General features: G+C 43.0%; 1 pseudogene; it reads right to left on the bottom strand.

Annotated features, from left to right (window-relative positions):
* Window positions 1-7542: 7542 nt before the first annotated feature.
* On the bottom strand, window positions 7543-21279 carry LOC123483264 (annotated as a pseudogene).

Genomic DNA, 21279 nt, shown 5'->3' with positions numbered 1-21279 from the left:
CCTACATGAACAAATATACAGGTAAGTGCCAAAATAAAGGAAACACCAACATAAAGTGTCTTAATAGGGCATTGGGCCACCACAAGTATGCAAACTTCAATGCACTTTGGCACAGATTCTACAAGTGTCTGGAACTCTGTTGGAGGATGCACACCATTCTTCCATGAAAATTCCATCATTTAGTGTTTTGTTGATGGTGTGGTTGAAAAATGCTGTCTCAGGCGCTGCTCCAGAATCTCCCCCACAAATTCAATTGGGTTGAGATCTGGTGACTGAACACACACACACTGTGTGCTCCTTTGAGACCCGTTTTCATAGTCACTGGAATCTCTTCTTCTAGCCATGGTAGCCAAAATAATGAGCAAATGGGCATTTTTATACCTATATGACCCCTAAGCATGATAGGATGTTAACTGCTTAATAACTCTTGTGTTGAAGCTCCTGCTTTCAATACTCTTTGTATCCCTGGTTTACTCTAAGTCTTTCCTTTATTGTTAGGTTACATGTAGTTTGTTGTTCAACAGCAGCAGGTGTGAGCTGCGTGCAGTTGGTACGGGTGGCGTCTTGGGAGATTGATTGCGAGATATGCGTGGGAATTCCAGGTGAGCGCTGCAATGATCACCTGAATGTCATATTCATCCCTCTATGTTGCAGTGTTATAAATGGTGTCATACTATCATAGGCTACTATCAAGCGATTCATTCATCATCTTTGAATGAATCATGTTTTGGCTCTACTTATGGTTGTTAGCAGGCAGTTACACTTGCATTCAGCAGAAGCTCATTGAAGCCTGCCATTATAAACAACCATGTGTGGTTGTGTCTTTGACTACAATTCATAATATGCCTGCAGTTGAAATTTGCAAATAAAACAAAGAAATGTTTAGATATTGACATAAACTGTTATGCCCAGTATGTACTGTTGTTAGAAATAGGCCTTCCCTCCCTTTTGTCCCATATCATGCAATCTATGATATCACATGCTTGGGGACTGAACCTAACACTGACGTTATAAAAATCCCTTGTCTCTTTCCTCCCAGGTAGGAAGTGTGGTAGGCAGAGCATACCAGGCAGGTGGAGATGTTCCCATTGTCAGACAACTAGTGCTCTGTAAGAGGTGGACTGTTGGTGCAGGAGGCGATGGGCTGGGTAGATACACCGCTGGCTGGAGGCTGAGGCTGAGCTCAAGGCCCACCTCGGTATGTGTGCCTGTCCAGGCCGCTTACCCCTGTGTGGTAAAAACAGCCTGGAAGAATTCCTCCTTGGTTCCTCCCCTCTCCCCTGCCTAAACAGATGCTTGCCTTTGATGTGCAGCCCGGGCCAGAGCAGGATCATTTGATGAATGATATCCTCCTCTTTATATGTTCTAGTCTTCCCCCACTACTGAGGTAATGGTCTCCCGGCTGTCCCGTCTCATTCTGATACGATGAACAGACGATAATATAATTTGCCTTAATGGATTTATCCCAGCTGAGATATGTTGTAATAATAACATGTCTTCAGTATGCTCTCTCACAGCAAGTAGAAATGCTTAAAGGCTACATGATGTATGTTTATGTGACAGTGGCCAATCATGTGGCGTTAACCCCCAGGCTGATGTTATCAAGTCTTTTCCTAAATTTATTCCTTTGATACATCACTACACTAATTCATGATGAAGCCAAAAAAGTCATAGGATCACATAGCTACAGTGTAAACACCATGGTGACTAGTGATGAGGATACTCCATAACAAAATGATCATTACGCAACCACAGCCTGTGTCCCACAATAGCCCTTAATATCCATGGCTCCAAACTTAGTTAGTATACTATTTAGCCAGGTTCCAGATCGTTGTCATGCAAATGACCATAGGAGTTGGCTATTCAGCAGAAACAGATACATTTTACATTTTAGTCATTTAGCAGGCAGCTCTTATCCAGAAGCGACTTACAGTTAATTGAGTGCATACATTATTATTATAAAATTAAAAAATCATACTGGCCCCGGCTGAAATCAACCCACACTGGCGTTACCGCATCATGCTCTACCAACTGAGCTACATCCCTGCCCAGATCTGGAACAAGGCTAGCCTACTGTACTATGTTGTTATTATACAGTCATCTCTCTAAACCATGTGACCAGGATACTATGGAGTCAGGATGGACTTGATATGGGAACAGAGAAATAAGGATGACAACCCCCGTCCTATTTTATGACATGCTGGAGTTAGCTTTGCTTTGATTTTTTCTGTCCAGATCACCAAACATCCTGGTGTATATACCATTGTATTGCATTTTGTGAAGAAGAAGGGTCTGTTTTTATAATGGGAACTTGAACCAGATGGGGGAGATAAATTGGAGATAAATGCAGCCGGAGTCCATGTAAGCGGCTGAACCTTTTGGCGATGGGGAGGGGGTGTGATGTCATCATATGTGCCACGTATAGGTCACCGTGCATATCTATGACTGAAATCTCTATGCAGGAGGAGGAACGACCCGTTTTCTTTTCACATCAATCACAAATGCATTTACAGTACATTAAAGCTTTGCTGTACTATGACATCTTATTGCGTATTATAAACACCTAGTTATCTGCAGCACACTAATTTAGTTATATGTAAGTCCTTAGATGTTACTTGAGTTGCATTTTTCCTTATTGCATTTGCCTCTGTTCTAGTTGACAAAAAGGGATCACCTTCATTTATGCCATTTTCTAAATTGCTTTGAAAGTAGATATACCACAGTATAGCACCTCCAGTCAAGCCAAGCATTTAGCATATCTGGCAATCATCATGGCAATCTCATAAACTGTACTGTACATAAAACTGTCTCGAAACACTGTTTCAGCAAAGCTGTTCTACAGTTTTAGCCAAGATGAAAGAAAGTAAATGGTGAGAATGTCCTGATGATGTGAGACAGTGATTCAAGTCAATGTGAACAAGTGAGACAGGTGAGGAGAGTAGACAGACAGACAGACAGGTGAGTAGACAGACAGGAGGTGAGTAGACAGACAGACAGACAGGAGAGTAGACAGACAGACAACGTGAGGAAGCACAGACAGACAGGTGAGGTGTGTAGACAGACAGACAGACAGGAGAGTAGACTGCAGGTGAGAAGTAGACAGACAGAGTGAGGAGAGCAGACAGACAGACAGGTGAGGTGAGTAGACAGACAGACAGACAGACAGGAAGTTGAGCAGACAGGTGAGGAGGAAGTGAACAGACAGGTGAGGAGAGTAGACAGACAGGTGAGGAGAGCAGACAGACAGACAGGTGAGGAGAGCAGACAGACAGACAGGTGAGGAGAGCAGACAGACAGACAGGTGAGGAGAGTAGACAGACAGGTACATGGCACAGTAACATTAGTAGAAGCATTAACATCTTTCTAGTAGTATTTTTTGGACTGGCAGCCAGCCATGTTGTAAAGGAACACTCTTTGGCGAATTTTATAATGAAATCAGATATGACAAAAGTTCAAAGTCCCATCTGATTAAGGGTAGAGCTATCTGAAAGATTACCTCTATTCTTCACACAGATGAAAAGGAGTGATAATCACTTCTTATACAATGTACAGTGAGGGAAAAAAGTATTTGATCCCCTGCTGATTTTGTACGTTTGCCCACTGACAAAGAAATGATCAGTCTATAATTTTAATGGTAGGTTTATTTGAACAGTGAACCAGAATAACAACAAAAAAATCCAAGAAAAACACATGTCAAAAATTTTATAAATTTTATTTGCATTTTAATGAGGAAATAAGTATTTGACCCCTCTGCAAAACATGACTTAGTACTTAGTGGCAAAACCCTTGTTCAATCACGAGTCAGGCGTTTGTTGTAGTTGGCCACCAGGTTTGCACACATCTCAGGAGGGATTTTGCTCCACTCCTCTTTGCAGATCTTCTCCAAGTCATTAGGTTTCGAGGCTGACGTTTGGCAGCTCGAACCTTCAGCTCCTCCACAGATTTTCTATGGGATTTTGGTCTGGAGACTGGCTAGACCACTCCAGACCTTAATGTGCTTCTTCTTGAGCCACTCCTTGTTGCCTTGGCTGTGTGTTTTGGGTCATTGTCATGCTGAATACCCAACCACGACCTTTCCAATGCCCTGGCTGAGGGAAGGAGGTTGATGCAGTGAAATTTGTTCTGTCCCCTTAGCAGAAAAACACCCCAAAGCATAATGTTTCCACCTCCATGTTTGGCTGAGGTGGGGATGTTTCTGGCAGGGTCATAGGCAGCATTCCTCCTCCTCCAAACACGGTGAGTTGAGTTGATGCCAAAGAGAGCTCCATTTTGTCTCATCACCACAACACTTTCACCAAGTTCTCCTCTGAATCATTCAGATGTTCATTGCAAACTTCAACGGCCCTGTATATGTGCTTTCTTGAGCAGGGGGGACCTTGCAGGTGCTGCAGGATTTCAGTCCTTCAAAATAGTGTGTTACCAATAGTTTTCTTGGTGACTATGGTCCCAGCTACCTTGAGATCATTGACAAGATCATCCCGTGTAGTTCTGGGCTGATTCCTCACCGTTCCCATATCATTGCAACTCGTGAGATCTTGCATGAGCCCCAGCGGGAATTACAGTTCTTTTTGTGTTTCTTACATTTCACGAATAATTTTACTTAACTGTTGTCACCTTCTCACCAAGCTGCTTGTTGATGGTCTTGTAGCCCATTCCAGTCTTGTGTAGGTCAACAATCTTGTCCCTGACATCCTTGGAGAGCTCTTTGGTCTTGGCCATGTTGGAGAGTTTGGAATCTGATTGATTGATTCTTCTGGATTAGGTGTCTTTTATACAGGTAACAAGCTGAGATTAATCTTGTTCAGCAAGTGTGCTCCTAATCTCAGCTCGTTACCTGTATAAACACACCTGGGAGCCAGAAATCTTTCTGATTGAGAGGGGTCAAATACTTATTCCTTTGTAAAATGCAAATCAATTTATGCCCATTTTTGACATGCGTTTTTCTGGATTTTGTTGTTGTTATTCACCTTACTCACTGTTCAAATAAACCTACCATTAAAATTATAGATGGATCATTTCTTTGTCAGTGGGCAAGCGTACAAAATCAGCAGGGGATCAAATACTTTTCTCCCTCACTGTATGTGATCCAGCTAAAACATCACAAGGTTTAAAGGGAATCTGCATATAACTCTGCCTGAATCCCCCAAAAGCAACTACACCCACCACCTCCGAGAACGTTAAAAAAAAACAACCATTTTAACGCAACCTTCACAATCCCTACAGCATTCCCTTCATTTACAGCTAAAAAAAACCAACAAGCACTCCCTTTAGTGGTATCGAGTCCGAGATTGATTACCATTTAAGATTGAACAAGGTCTGGCAAGTGGGGTTAGAAAAATGACTGCTGGCAGGCAGGTCTGGTAGTTCACTGAGGTCTTACATGAGGTGGATTAGATAAATATCCAGGGTCCTCCCCTGTCTGAGAGGAGCTACTTGTTTAAGAGGGCACGGATTAACCCTCTGTGTTCCACTTTCACAGGGCCATTCATCTGGGCCCCATGGCAGTTGACAGTGTGTGTGTGTACACCCCCCTGCTTGAGACAGAGACAGAGAGTGTGAGAAGGGGAGCATGAAGGGGTCTTTCCTCTCCGCTATACAGTGACCTGTCCTCGTGATTGAGCAGTGAGCACAGAGCGGTTTCAATGTGCAGGGTCTGAGAATATTAAAACAAATGGAAATTCCTATATAACACATGTGACATGAGGCACTGGGAGCGTGCACCAAACCACAGCAGGACCAGTTGAAACACATTACAGGTTGTCACACATACGTCAGTACTATATGTGCCTGATGGGAAATGACAGGAGTATTCCTAGCAGTATGCATTGGAATGAGATCACCTACTCTGGTTTGATTCATTGAAAGCTCATCAATATTAGTTCTTTTCGAAGCAAATTAGATTTAGTTCTGAGTTAAACATGAATTCTTTGATGATACAGTATATTTCAGAGTCTGGAACTATTTTATTTATATGTAGCTTTTGTGGACCATATAACCCACTAAAATTAACACAAATTATCTATTTGCTAAAAGCGGTTTATTGGAGAACATGGACAATAATACATAAACCGATATATTTTCTTCCAACCATACTGACAGAGCAGACGCATGTTTGTACAGTAGTAACCAAATGGAAAATATTATAACTCAGTACAAAGAATATTAAAACCAGCAAACAAACTAATATATATAGTGACAGAACACAGGAGAGGGGAAACCACATCATAATAATGGCTGAGCGAGCAAATCTAATATTAAACACATTGAAAACATGCGTTTGATGTATTTACGATACCATTCCACCATTCTGCCCCAGTCATTACCACAGCCTCCTCCCCAATTATGGTGCCACCAGCCTCCTGTGTGAACATCAACAACCAAAAAACGGATAATTCACTAAAACACATCTGGGTGGTAGCAACTTTCACTACATGCCACATCAAGGTAAAAAGATAACATATCATCACTTATCAGTATGGAAATAAAGCTAATGTTAAAACAGTGTGTAAGTATTTCTAAAGGTTTAGTCAATTGCACATCCAAAAACATTTCATTAGTTCGTTCTCATCTGCTGTGCAGATTGTTTCCTGGAGCTATTGGACCGCTTTATTGTAACAGAGAGGCAAGTGGGAGATTGAACAGGTGTGTGTGTGTGTGTGAGGAAGAATGCAATGTCTCTCTGTGAGAAACATTACGACAAGGCACTCACCTCAAACTCAATTCAAACCACAGTTAGGCCAACAACCTCAGATGACAGTTACCCACAGAGTGAAGCTACAGTGATGGCTTTGTTTAAGTTCACTAGTGGAGTCTACTGTTTCCAGGAACTTATTTGCAGTGTGCATGCGGACAAAGGGACAAAGCCAAACACTGGAAATAATCAATATGATCACCTTAGCCATGGGCACGGGGCACGGTAACAGTTCTATGAAATATTAATAAGAGGTACATTGACTTCCTACATGTATCATGTTTTCATACTAAACCACATCTTGTTACATAATGAGGGAACTTTTCGCATCATTCTCTAAAAAGACAATTCATTCACAATCTTCGCCTCATCACACCTTTTAAAATGGACCTTCGAACCCATTTTTAAAACATTTAAAATACTGATAGTTGCACAATTGATGAAACCAATTTCTAAATGGTGAGTTTAAATAAAAATTACATCCTCAGTGTGGTAAGACTGAAGCCAGTGACAGTAAGCAGCAGAATGAGAGAGGAGAGGAGTGGAGTGGAGAGGTGGAGTGTGTGTTGGAGGGGGACATCTGGAAGCGAGCCACAGAGCAAGGATGGAACGATAGCTATAGCTGTTCAGTGGTCCTCGTATTCATCTTTTAACTGTTTTAGAGGAGATAGCTGGGTCGTATTCATTAGGCACCAAACAAAGGAAAATGGACTGAAGCAGGGAGGGACTATCTGGACTTGTCCAATAAACCGCTTGTTTTCGTTTTTTCTTGGTGAGAAACATTTTAAAAAGTGCTATTGTGTGCCTAATAATCCGACCCTGATGTCCCCCATTTTACCACTACCTTGACCTTATGTAGCCTTCTCCAGGGACTGGTAGTACTCCACCAGTACAGCCCAAGCTTTGGGGGCCATGAAACCTTCCGGAGGGTTCTGTCCCTCGCGAGCCATCTCTTGCAGCATCGTGTCCCTGAGATGATTCATAGTCTTGATGGCTGAAAACAAAATCGGAGGTTTTAAAACGGCACAGTCTTCATTTCAACAGCCTGACTCTGAAAGGTTGTTTGGTAGAGTGGGCCAGATCTTCTAACTCACTGTGTGGATGAATGGCATACAACTTCAACTGGAAGGTTCTTTGGGAAATTCACAAAATGCACTTCATATGTTTGAAAAAAAGGCTAGGTATTTCGGTAATTTAGGCAAACTATGCCTTTTCTGAGTCCCCTTATGCTAGGGGACTTCGTATATCAACCAATCTCAACACATAAACTAATTTTTATAAAAACATTACTTCAAATAGCGGCAAAAAAAAAGAAAGAAAATCTAACGTCAACCTTCGCCATTAAATTCAAACCTTCTGTTAGACTTTTCAGTTTAAACAACTGGTTAAAAATAAACACTGGCAAAAACATGTCTAACACGCTAATTATCTCAAAACCAAATTGAGAGAATTCCTGCAACAAACCGAGCTAGTCTAAATACAGTCTCCCCATGACTCCGCCACACATTAATAGTAAGTGGAGGATAAATTAAATATTATTTGTCAATGATTTGATTAATTAGATACTACTGTAGATTCCTTCATTTAGACAAATGGGGTAACATTCAAGCACATTCCTGCTCTCACCACCGTTACAATGCACTTTCCTCATAATAATCACATTTGTCAAATGTGGTTTCGTTTCTCCGCGGTTTGCTGTCATGTGGGCTGATGTGCGCAGCGGAGTGTCTTGTATAGATTTGTACTGTTAGAGCCGCAGCAAGAGCCACAATGTTTCCACACATTAAACCTCATCATGGGTTCCTGACCAGCAGAGTTCTAGTAGGAGGCTACTGGGGGGCTGGAGAGTTGATGCAAATTCCTGTTCCAAACGTTCTGCAGAGTCCCCTCCTGTCTACCACACTCCTGAAGTTACACTTTGAAGCCAGCAGACAATTTAGGGGTTGGATTGGGGTTCATTTTCATTTCAATTCAGAAAATGTCTTTTTTTTCTCCATTCTTGAATTGGACTTTAAAATTAGTCAATTCATCTCATTCTTAAGGACTCTGTGGGTTCTGGGTTGTCTATTCCTTGAACCCACAGCAGATGGAAATGAGCTGTTAAATCTGGTACAATGCATCATTTCTTAAGTGTACTGAAATGTGTGTTTTTGTAGTACATTGTCCCTGTTCAAATAAACGTAATAGATAAATGACATGAAAACTCCCTAGTTCCTGCCCTAGTGCTGCTGAGAGTCATCCTCATGTTATTTTCCTCTGCCCAACAGTGAGACCTGAGCCTGCAGTACAGAGTGCAGCCCAATGCAGACCAGACATTGTGGGTAGCCCAGGGCACGTGTGTGTGTCTGACAGGGGTGCCAACGTGTCAGCTCCCGTTTTACACCTTCAGACAAACAGACTGGCTCTCCTTCTCCACAGGAAGTAATGGGATAACCTTCCTCCTGACCTTTGTAATGCAAACCCACTGTTGAACACATCTTCAACTACTGTATTCTCCCCATAAATTACTGTATTCTCCCCATAAATTACTGTCACTTTTGTACTGATTGTCACACCTTATCAGATTGTCCTATTTTCTATCAGATTTATAGCTCGGGCCAAGGGGCTAACACTTGCAGTCTCACTGGGAAGAAGTGAAAATTCTAGAATCGCTATCCAGTTAACCTGTTCTACTGTATACTATGCTCAACATGTTCTGGTCCTAAAACTTTACAAAAATACTTTGATGAACTCTGATAGTGGAGGACTTGTATTCATTACAATAGGTGGAAATGGCAGGAGAGGGGAAAGAGAGAGAGAGAGAGAGAGAGAGAGAGAGAGAGAGAGAGAGAGAGAGAGAAAGGGGGGAGACACAGAGAACACACACACAGACAGACAGACCCGCCCGGCCCCCAAACAGACCGAGAGAGAGAGAGAGAGACCGACAGAGAGACCGACGAGAGATGCACACACAGAAAGGCACAAAACTCCAAACAGCAGAGGAGGAACACTTAATATGCGGGTGGAAATAGAAACAGCTTGCGCTGATTTGAGCCATTACACTATAGAGGGAGACTTTAAGGGGGATCGTTGGCAATTAGGCCTAGCATCCATATTCCTCTCACATTTGGCAGCGCCCGGCTGGCACAATGTGCACGAGGAGTGGCCCGAGAGCAGACGGAATGCCATAAATTTCAGAAGGCGCCAACCAGAACCTTTGAAATAGTGATTTAGCGTTTACCCTCTTGCTCTCAGCTCTCCCTAGCCGCTAGCCTAGCACTGATATGGTCAGAAAGAGCCAGTCAGTACGGCTATGAACTTTCCTGACTTAGCTCTTTTCGGGTCTTCAGGTTTCATATTAATAAAAACAACACAATTTGAGCTGAAATGAATCGCCTGTTATATAATGTTATTGTGACAGTCAGAAAACGGACAATTACTTTGCTGGAAGGAGAAGAATATAACGTGGTTAAGGTACTTGACAAGCCAGACTGCGGAGCGCTGACTCGGCAGTTCTTAAGGGGGCTTGTTGAAAAGAACACAAGGGGAATTCTGGTAGTGGTGACAGAGTAACCACTATAGACCTTTGTCCCATTACTTTTACGTTTCCACTGAGTCACACCGTAGAATTATCTCACGCTTTAGCAGGAAGATTTAGTGCTATCCAAACGGTCTTATCCAATTGTAAAACTAGTCCAGAAACACTGGATAAAGGATAGTTCAGCCACTCGTAGTAGAAGACAAGTTGATAGAGAAATATTCATTTATTGTTCCTTTATTACATACCAAATTGTTTTGGCGTGAGGCTTTATCAACATACTTGACTAGGAGTATGGAAAGCCAGATGAAACAGGCTATAAAACAGCTTTGTCAGTTGTGGCTCTTGCTGTGGGAGTGATTCTCCTGCTTTCAAATATATATCTGTGCTCCATTTCTTAATCCCATGCCTAGGTGAAACTTAACTAGGTGTGGGGAAATATTTCCTTTCAGACTAGTTCTCCTGCCGATTGTGGTATTCCCCCCCGATATACAAATACCATATTTATCTCGTCAACTCAATTTATTCTGATATCAAAACATACGTCATGGATCTACTCGACCTTTTGATCAATCAGTTCTTACTTTTTAGCCATCATATTCCTTTGATCAGTCAGATCAGTTTCCAGTCATGATATTCTAAGCCAAACATGCCGATAAAGTGGTAGCGTGGACGGGATTAAAGCCCATAGCACACTGAGATTGCACGATTTTTCGTTAGTCATCGTCTGCAGTATCCGTATACAGACTTTTACAGACTAATTAATAGCAGTTCTCGGTGATTTCCGAGCGACTTCAAAAGCTCTGAGAAAGCCACAAAACTCTGTAAGGCACATAGGAAAGCAAAGTAGTTCCTGTTATTCTTGGCTTTGCTGTTTGCTCTAGATAAAGACGTAAAAAGGAAGGGAAACACATGGGAGGTTTGAGTGGAGAAGCTTAATGAATGATCAATTTGGGTTATTGGAGGAAGGCATGATAATGTTTACCGGCTGTTGAACAACATTCCTGCCACCGATGGATATCTGGAGCGTGTTCACCACAATCTGAAACAGGGAGGTATCTACTACCTACACTTGTCCAATAAATAAGAATGTGTTCTTAATTGACTTGCCTAGTTAAATTTAGGCAAAAAAAAATAAGAAACGCTCATTTTCTTTTTGCGTTGCAAAACGTTTTGTTGTTTGTCCTAATGAACACAACCCTGCTTACCCACTTCAAGACTGTAAGGCAGTATATATACACATTACTAGTATTTTGATATCTAGGTAAAAGTATGACTAAATGGTGACTAATTCTGATTGGTTGAGAAAGGTCACCAAGACCTGTATGACCAGGACTCATCATCATGATGAAACATCTTAAAACCTTCAAGAATATAACATTTGGACTTCATTACATCTATTGTTGAAGAACACTGGTATTATGAGTGACATCCACTGATTACATTCTTCGGACCTCAAGACGCTCATTATTCCATTGGGACTAATCATCCTGTGCTTCATGCAAACACAAAATCGCAGGCAGACAGACAACACACTTATACACAAACACACAACAAGGAGCTGGACGGAGACTGAAAAACAAACAGTGAGTGACAGGACTTACTTCTTGGGGTCGTAGAAGTCCATGGCCTTCTTGGCTTTGTTGTAGGCGGCCACCTTGAAGGGTACGATCTCCAGGGTGATGAGTCCAGGCGCCATGGTGAGGACCTTAGCGCCGTGGGTGGGCTCGTACAGGTCCTTGCCCGTGGCTGGGTGGGGCATCCCCGCCGGGTCGCGACCCACAATGTAGAAGTTGGCGCCGGCCACCATTCGGGCACGGCAGTGCCACTGCACCTGTGGTATTATGGTAAAAGATATATATATACTAGTTACTCAAAATGAATGTCAATGCTAACTTTTGGCATTTCTGATGGGAAAAATACTAGACTTAGCGCTAATGCTACCTTTTAGCATTTTCAATGGGAAAACCCCTCTGGTCACTCAAAGTGAATGCTAACGTTTAGAACGTTTTAATGGTAAGCCAGGAGAAGGGGAAGTGGTTGGGCAGCTCTTTCAGTGGGTTGGAAAAACAAGGAGGCCTTGCCACAACAGGCACGTTGTGGTGAGAGAGATGGGAAGGGAAAAACAGCACTTGATTACCTTGACTGATTCGTAATCACGTACGGTGGAGCACAATTACCCTAAATAGGAGTGAACATTGCTCTCGCTGCTGCTGCCGATGGACATGGAAGCAAGCCCCCTATAACTACATTACAAAGCAATTTCTTCAATAATAAACAGTCAATTACGGTAATGACGTTTGGACAGGAGTGCTCAAATCCCCCCCGAACGTAGCGCCCACCGTCGAAATGCGAGAATCTGGTTTTACCACACATTACAGAAACAACAATAAACTGAACTCGAGTGGAAGTTTCAAATGATAAAAGAAAACCAGATTCATTCTTTTGGCCTATCCTACTACTTACCCTCCTCCCATCCTGTTAAATTGGAAGTCTTCAACCTAAGACGCTAGTCCTTAAACTAAAAGCCCTTGATGAGAGAACAAAAGGAGTTAGGAGAAGAAAAAAAACCAGTTAAACTCTGTAGGCAGTCTGGAGAGGGAGGGATGAAGTGCATTGTTTTGTTAGCTGGTTGCCAGGGCAGAGCGGGTCTTAAGATGACCTCAGACCAGAGCCATTTAACCAGACCCACTCCCTCCAATCTGGCAGCTATTTTATTTTATGCTCCTCCCCGGCACATGTGTAAATATCCTACTGTGCCTTCCCTGGATTTATATTCCTGCTAAATGTACTAAATGTTTTATTACATTGAGTTTATTTTGTATTATTCTTAACTTGCTTCCTCTTATCATGTGGCATCGTCGATAGGGAACCTGCAAGTAAGCATTGTACCATGCGTACCATGCGTACCATGTGTATCCTGTGCATACAATGCCTTCAGACCCCTTGTATTCACACCCCTTGACTTTTTCCATATTTTGTTGTTATAACCTGAATTTAAAATTGATTAAATTGAGATTGTGTCACTGGCCTACACACAATACCCCATAATATCAAAGTGAAATTATGTTTTTTGACATTTTTACTAACTAATAAAAAATGAAAAGCTGAAATGTCTTGAGTCAATAAGTATTCAATCCCTTTGTTATGACAAGCCTAAATATTATTGAATAAGTTCAGGAGTAAAAATGTGCTTAACAAGTCACATAATACGTTACATGGACTAACTCTATGTGCAATAATAGTGTTTAACATGATTTTTAATGACTCTCTCATCTCTGTACCCCACACATACAATTATCTGTAAGGTCCCTCAGCCGAGCAGTGAATTTCAAACACAGATTCAACCACAAAGACCAGGGAGTTTTTCCAACGCCTCGCAAAGAAGGGCACCTATTAGTAGATGGTAAAAAAACTAAATAAGCAGACATTGAATATTCCTTTGAGCATGGTGAAGTTATTAATTACACTTTGGATGGTGTGTCAATACATCCAGTCACTACAAAAGATACAGGCGTCCTTCCTAACTCATAGTCACTTTAACTCTACCCACATTACATATTACTTCCCTTCCACCTCCAACTGCGGTCCCCCACATTGACTCTCTGCATGTACCCCCTGTATATATAGCCTCCCTACTGTTATTTTATTTTACTTCTCTCTTTTTTTCTCAACACATTTGTTGTTGTTTTTATTTATAAAAAAATAAATGCACTGTTGGTTAAGGGCTGTGAAAGTAAGCATTTCACTGTAATGTCTGCACCTGTTTATTGGCGCATATTAATAAAATTTATTTGATTTATACAGCTCAAGTTTCACCATGAGGCCAATGGTGACTTTAAAACAGTTACAGAGTTTAATGGCTGTGATAGGAAAAAAACTGAGGATGGATCAACAACATTGTAGGTACTCCACAATACTAACCTAACTGACAGAGTGAAAAGGAAGCCTGTACAGAATAAAAATATTCCAAAATATGCATCCTGTTTGCAACAAGGCACTAAAGTAATACTGCAAAAAAATTTTGGCAAACTATTCGCTTTTTTGTCCTGAATATGTTTGGGTCAAATCCAAGACAACGCATAACTGAGTACCACGCTCCATATTTTCAAGCATAGTGGTAGCTGAATCATGTTATGGGTATGCTTGTAATCGTTAAGGACTGGGGAGTTTTTCAGGATAAAAAATTAAACATAATGGAGCTAAGTACAGGGGAAAACCTGGTTCAGTCTGCTTTCCACCAGACACTGGGAGATTAATTCACCTTTCAGCAGGACAATAACCTAAAACACAAGGCCAAATCTAAACTGGAGTTGCTTACCAAGAAGACAGTGAATGTTCCGAAGTGGCCGAGTTACAGTTTTGACTTAAATCTGCTTGAAAATCTATGGCAAGACTTGAAAAAGGGTGTCTAGCAATGATCACCAACCAATTTGACCAAGCAGATTTTCTTTAGATAAACATTGTACAATCCAGGTGTGCAAAGCTCTTAGAGACTTACCCAGAAAGATTCACAGCATTAAATCGCTGCCAAAGGTGATTCTAACATGTATTGACTCAGGGTTGTGATACTTATGTTAATGAGATATTTCTGTATTTAATTTTCAATACAATTGCAAAAGTTTCTAAAAACATGTTGTTTTCACTGTCATCATGGGGTATTGTGTGTAGATTGGTGAGAAAAAAACACAATTTCATCAAATGTGGAATAAGTCCAAGTATGAATACTTTCACAAAGGCACCGTATGACAAATAAACTTGACTTATGATGATGAATATCATATTAGTCAAACGCACACCACATTTCATAGGGTATTGGATGGCGGGAAAATATTTAATGTTTATTCAGTTTATTTTCTTCTAAATGTATGGTTATGGACTGCACATAGGCATGTTGTATAATTTCGGGCACAGCAAGTCTTTATATTGTATGGGTGTAGGGCATCTGAAGGGAAGGGATCATTACCACTACCTCGCTTTCCAACAACAGTGAATGAATTGAGGAGACAACTGAAGTAGAGAGAAGATGCAGCAACTCTTGGAGGACAATCGAATTACATTAAAAAGCTTCTTTATCCTCAGAAGGCCCCAAAAAAGCAGAAAATGCGTTGGATCTACTTTTAACAATAAGGAAGCTTTTGTGGTGCATTTGATGCCAGGCTGTAAGATCACACGGACAGATGATGGGCCATTTCTCTTCAGGCTGCATTGTGTTCCCCAAACAAACTAACACCTCGTCTGGTCTCAATGATCATCTCCCATAGCCCTACCTTCCTTGATTAAAAGCACAGCAGCAGACTTCAAACAGCTAGACAAGCATCAAGTAAAGACAACACAAAGGGACAGAAATAATATTCAACTTTCTAAGTCTAAATCGGACTGTCCCATTATATTACATCACTGTGACCATCAGGCAATTTAAGTAGCCTCCAGTTCTCGAACTGTGCTCCCAAGTGTACTCATTACTTTGGCTTGTGTTACAGACTTTGTCAGGTCCATAGAAATAGAATCCATGGAATGGACTTGGCTGCCAGTCCACCCATTATTTCAACCATTGACTTGAATGGGGAGGACCGTTCTATGGGTTTTATTTCTATGGTCAGGTCACTGCTAGCTTACCTCAGTGGGGCCGGCGTACATCATGGGCGACGGGAAGATGGCCACATGGTGTTTTCGGGTTTGAGCACGCCCTCGTCCAGCACGGCGGCATGCTGCTTCATGCGCCACTCTAAAGGCACGTCGTCGTCCTTGATTAACGCCCAGTGAGTGCAGCAGTAGGATGCGGGCGGTAACCCGTTCCATCAGACGCCTGTGGTTCCATCGAACGTGGCCGTTGTGTGCACCGGGTTCTGCGCAGCTGGAAGGCAAACACTGCGTCTGGAGGAGAAAAAGTCACAGAAAGACTGATTGAGATCCTACTTTTCTTAAACTGAGAGGAGGAGAGGAGGGGAGGGGGAGGGGAGGGGGGGAGGGGGGATGGAGGCTCAACAGATGGTTAGGCTGTTCTCTGTCCCATAACTCTCTTCACATTACCTGCATTCATCTCCTTGAACTTGTGTTTGGCTCAGTAGGATTGAGTCTGTACTGGTCAGGCCATCGTTCCAGCTGATCTTGTCCAGGACCTGCAGGTCTCCTCCACCTGTGTCAGTCTCCACTCTCACATTACCATCTAGACCAGACAGAACCTCCTGACCATCAGTATCATACAGTACTACACTGCAGCCCATATATTTTCCAGGTATCCCACTTCTTTTTTAAAACAACATTTTCCAGGACATTACAATTACCTTTTACCAGAACTTATTTCACTCCGGGTATTGTGCAGATCTGAAAGGACTGGATAGGTGTAAGCAATATAAGGTAGACATTTCAGATACCTATCAAGAAAAGAGCAAAGGTTGATAATGGTCATATTGCTTATACCTATCCAATCCTGTCAGAGGTACATGAAGAGCCTGAGGCTATGGATCAATTTGAAACTGAGGGTAAAAAACTCCTCTACATGTTCATACTGCAGTTATGACATCCATTAAGGACTGTTCAAACAGTAAACCTACCCAATCTGGCAACCGCTGCAAACAGTAAACCTGCCCAATCTGGCAACCGCTGCAAGTGGGGCGGGATTACATATATAAAATCAATAACAGCCCCAGACAACTTTAAATACAACATATAAAAAAGTTGAACGAGAGACTCCTACAAATTGGAACCCAGTGAGAAAGAATAAAATCCCTTTGCTTTATGCCTTTACCACCTCTCTCTCTTATACTTAAAAAAACTCAGAGGAAACTAATATTTGTAATGTAATCCACAATGAGACACCATCCATGATGAGCTCATGGACCGCATTGAAGCGATTTTTCCCCTTACAAGATTGTTCTAATGTCCCCAAAGTACTGCTAAACTCAGGCAAAGCCAGCTTTGTTTCAGGCTATAACTCTTGGTCTGCCTCTCTGGGCATTTACTACTGGAGTCTGTGCTGGCTACACTGTAACCACTGACTCCCGTAATAGAGCTCTCTATGGAGTACACTCTGCAGGTAGTACTAAACCATCACACGTCAGGACTATGGATCGACTACGGCAGGACCAGGGAGACCAGAAGTACACAACGGTGTCTTATAGAGATGGCTATTCAATATTACTCAAGGAGTTAAGGTTAGAAAATAATATGAGCCTGCTAGTGATCAGTTATGATGTCCCAGATAACATGGTCACACTGGCATGTAATGGTTTTGATTTAAAGGGGGGTTTATTAATATGGATTTAACTGTATGGGGGCTGAGTCTTAGATTTCACGGGCTATAATTTATATTCTGAGGAGGATTCCACAGTAGCACTGACTGACTGTTTCTGACAGACGTTGGTAGTGCACTTGGCCCAAGCCTTTGCAAGTTGTAGAAGGCAGGGTTATTTTTCTATTACAACTAAGAAAATGGCGCTTATATTATTCACAAGATGATGTACACTGCATATATCTTTAGTCTTCAATGAAACATATTTGAGAGAGAGAGAACAGAAGTGGCTACAAGTCTGCCCTCTTTTTATTATCATGAATAAGCCAGAGAGGAAGGATGGATGGAGGAGTTTAGTGTAACGATGTGAAGAAGTGCATTCATTCCACTAAATCCAACTACATTTTTACATTTTAGTCATTTAGCAGACGCTCTTATCCAGAGCGACTTACAGGAGCAATTAGGGTTAAGTGCCTTGCTCAAGGGCACGACAGATTTTTCACCTAGTCGGCTCGGGGATTAGAACCAGCGACCTTTCGGTTACTGGCACAACGCTCTTAACCACTAAGCTACCTGCCGCCCCTAGTCTGATCTACTGGCTTCAGATCAGTGGTAAAGCAGACGAACAGCCCTCACTTTGGAGGCTGAGACAGAAAAAACCAATCTGAGGAAAACCGGCTTCAATTCAAATCCCAAACACACATTAGATCTTTTTTAAACATTCCTAAGATGAAAATATTAGTATCCTAGCTCGCCCCAAACAGCATTTACGATAATACACACACACACACACACTGTGTTTTAGATATAAGGGGGCTCCTGCTAAATTAAACAATTCAGCATGCTGTAGTTTCCGACGTGAAGGCTCCTGTCGCCCTGACAGGAGTAAACAGGAAACGTGGATTAACCGCAACGTAATACGGAGCAGGTTATTCCTAGTCTCAGAGAGAGACGGAGACGGGATGAGGGGCTGCCGCCCGCGAGGGGTGTGTTGATGGATCGGCTCCAGCGCAGGGAGTTAAACACACACACACACACGCTCTTTAACGAGTGACACCTTAATCATAGCAAGCTGTACACACACAGCGGAGACAGGACAGGAGGCACTGTTGGAGAAACAGTGAGTGACAGGTCTGGGAGAACCCACTACCCAGCATGCATTGCCTGCAGCAGGGCCAGAGCCACCAGACTCAGAAGCACTAGAGGATTATGGGTAGCTGATGGACAGCCAACCACGCTGCTTTCTTGGTAAACTGACAGTGTCTCCAACTGAACACCAACCCAGAATGGATGACAGACGCTGAAGATAGTGTTGACTGTTCAACTCAAGTCTTTGTTGAATTGAAGGTCAGTTTGAGTGAAACAGGAGAGACGCCTAGCTCACTAGGCCTATGTGGTATTTCAACAGGGCTGGGATTTACAATTAGGTTAAGTGTTAAGTGTGTCTGTTCAGTGTGTTTAAAATCATCAGACTGAGTTAGGCTGAAGACAGTATAGCACTACTCCAGCTCCCTCTGTGTGTGTGTGTGTGTGTGTGTGTGTGTGTGCGCAACAAGGCACAAAATTGTCGAGAGACAAAAATTGTCCAGAACAGTTTGCTAAAAATAACCCTACCGGCTCGCCACCATCAGTCTAGAGGATAGGGTTTAGGTCTCCGGTTATAGGTCTCCAGTCCTGCTGTGTGACGTGGCGGCGTGTGTGTGCAACTGCACTTGTGTGTGTGTGTGTGTGTGTGTGTGTGAGATACAGCTTTTCCAGGTTTGATCCCTCGCCACGGCTCGGCTGGTGCCTGTTATTTTTTTTTAAGCAGAGGGTTGGGATCATTTCACTCGCCATCAAGTCTACCTGAGCACCCACTGATATAATAACAGTCAATATGAGGCAGATGGAAACAATTGTTGCTATATTTGCTGGGGTATATTTGGAATGGATAAGGGTGGGTGGCTGCTGGCGAGGGTTAGCGTGTGTATGTGTGTGTTCAGCGGGGCCAGCTCCAAGTCCAGGATAGCTTTACTAAAAGCCCTGTGTAAATAAAATGCAGTTTGAAGGGGCCAGATGGAGAGAGAGGGCCGAGAGAGAGAGACTGTGATCCAAATAAAACATGTGTGCGAATTGAGGGCGGTCCGAGGGGGATGGAGCGATTACACAAGCAGTTCTGACAGGGGAAGGAGGCGAGAGCAGCTCCTTTCTTTATTCAGTCCTTCCATAAGCAGCATTGAGGAAAAGGGTCACCTAGAATCTGTCTTCTATTAGAACGAATGTGTGTGTGTGTGTGTGTGTGTGTGTGTGTGTGTGTGTGTGTGTGCGTGCGTACAAGTCCAAGGGGAGAGTTGGTTGGGTTGGACATGGGGAGAGTGTTTACCAAACAGCACGTTAAGGATAATTCTCAGAGCCCTGCCTGTATTGTTCAGTATTATCACCAGGGTTCCATTTCATAATAACCATCAGTGGGATATTCTAAAAAGCTCTGGACTGTGTAGCCGTAACAGAAGGTATGGGTGTATGATAATAAACGTGGTGGAGGGAGGTGTGAGAACTTCAAGGCTCCTCCCTGTCACACATGACATAAACTGTCACCTGAAGCTGTCACGAGCACCGGTTTGAGCAAAACAAAGATAACAAACACTGTCGTTTCAACATGTTACATGACAGTTTTCAATAGTGACAGCTTTCGTCGGCAAGTCAAGACACCCCTTTCTGTGCAGTGGAACGGTCCGTAGCCCCCACTGTCCGTTTATGTGATAGGCTCTCTGGAACTAACCACTGACCTTGATGCAGGGGTGTTACTCAACAGTTTTCAACATTGACAGCTTTTTCCTGGCACAACACCCCTCGCGCTGCAGTGGACCGGACGGTGGCTGCCCTGCCTGTCTATGTGGTAGGGGTATCTGGAACTAACCACTGACCTTGATGTAGGGGTGGTCCTTGCAGGTGGTGCCCCACTGGCGGGCGCAGCGCTCCTCCTTGCGGTGCTCGTAGAACTCGGGGTTGCGGAGGATGGCCACGCGGCGGCCCTCGTACACCAGGGCCATGGCCGTCACGCCGTCCAGACGCTCCTTGTCCGCCCCGGACACCGGCAGCACCACCGGCACCGACAGGTTGATGACGCCACCTAGGGGACGGGAGGGGAACAGGTGGGTTGGTTGATTGGGGGGGTAAATTGTACTTGATACATTTGTAAAATACGACAGTGGTTGAATGAAGGAGGGCCATGGGGAAGTTAGCCGTGTTAGTGCATTGAGACACAGACTAAATCAACTTCAGGCAGCTAATAGAGGAAGTTGATAGGTCAGAAACCAGACAGCCCCATCAGCAAAACTGCAGCATCACAGTCCCTCTTACAATAACTTCAAGTACAGCATACCTACTGCATACTATGCCAGGGAATACTTAGAAGTTTTAGATATACGAGGTGATTAGTGAACAACCACCATCCAGTCTTGTGCATTCAGCTGGTTTCTGACCCTCGTAGAAAGAAAGAAAGAAAGAAAGAAAGAAAGAAAGAAAGAAAGAAAGAAAGAAAGAAAAAAAAAAAAAAAAAAAAAAAAAAAAAAAGAAAGAAGACCAGCAGAGAGACACGGGGGCGAGGGGGAGGCCCTGTGTTGACATGACGTTGGCAGATTAATTTAGCCCTACACCTTGATTAAACCAACATGACCGGCACGCTTTTCACATCCTATTGGATCAGATGGTGTGTTGTTGGATGGGATGCCATTGCTGCCAACCCCCACCCCCCGCCCCCCCACTCCTTGGTCCTCTGTCACTGAGTTAGCACACACAGCTGGCTTCAATAAGACACGCAATCACAGACGTGCCTGCTGTCCCAGCCTGGCCCAT

This window comes from Coregonus clupeaformis, unplaced genomic scaffold (assembly GCF_020615455.1).
Source record: "Coregonus clupeaformis isolate EN_2021a unplaced genomic scaffold, ASM2061545v1 scaf0054, whole genome shotgun sequence".
Lineage (NCBI taxonomy): Eukaryota > Metazoa > Chordata > Actinopteri > Salmoniformes > Salmonidae > Coregonus > Coregonus clupeaformis.
This window is presented reverse-complemented; position numbering and strand designations above follow the sequence as displayed.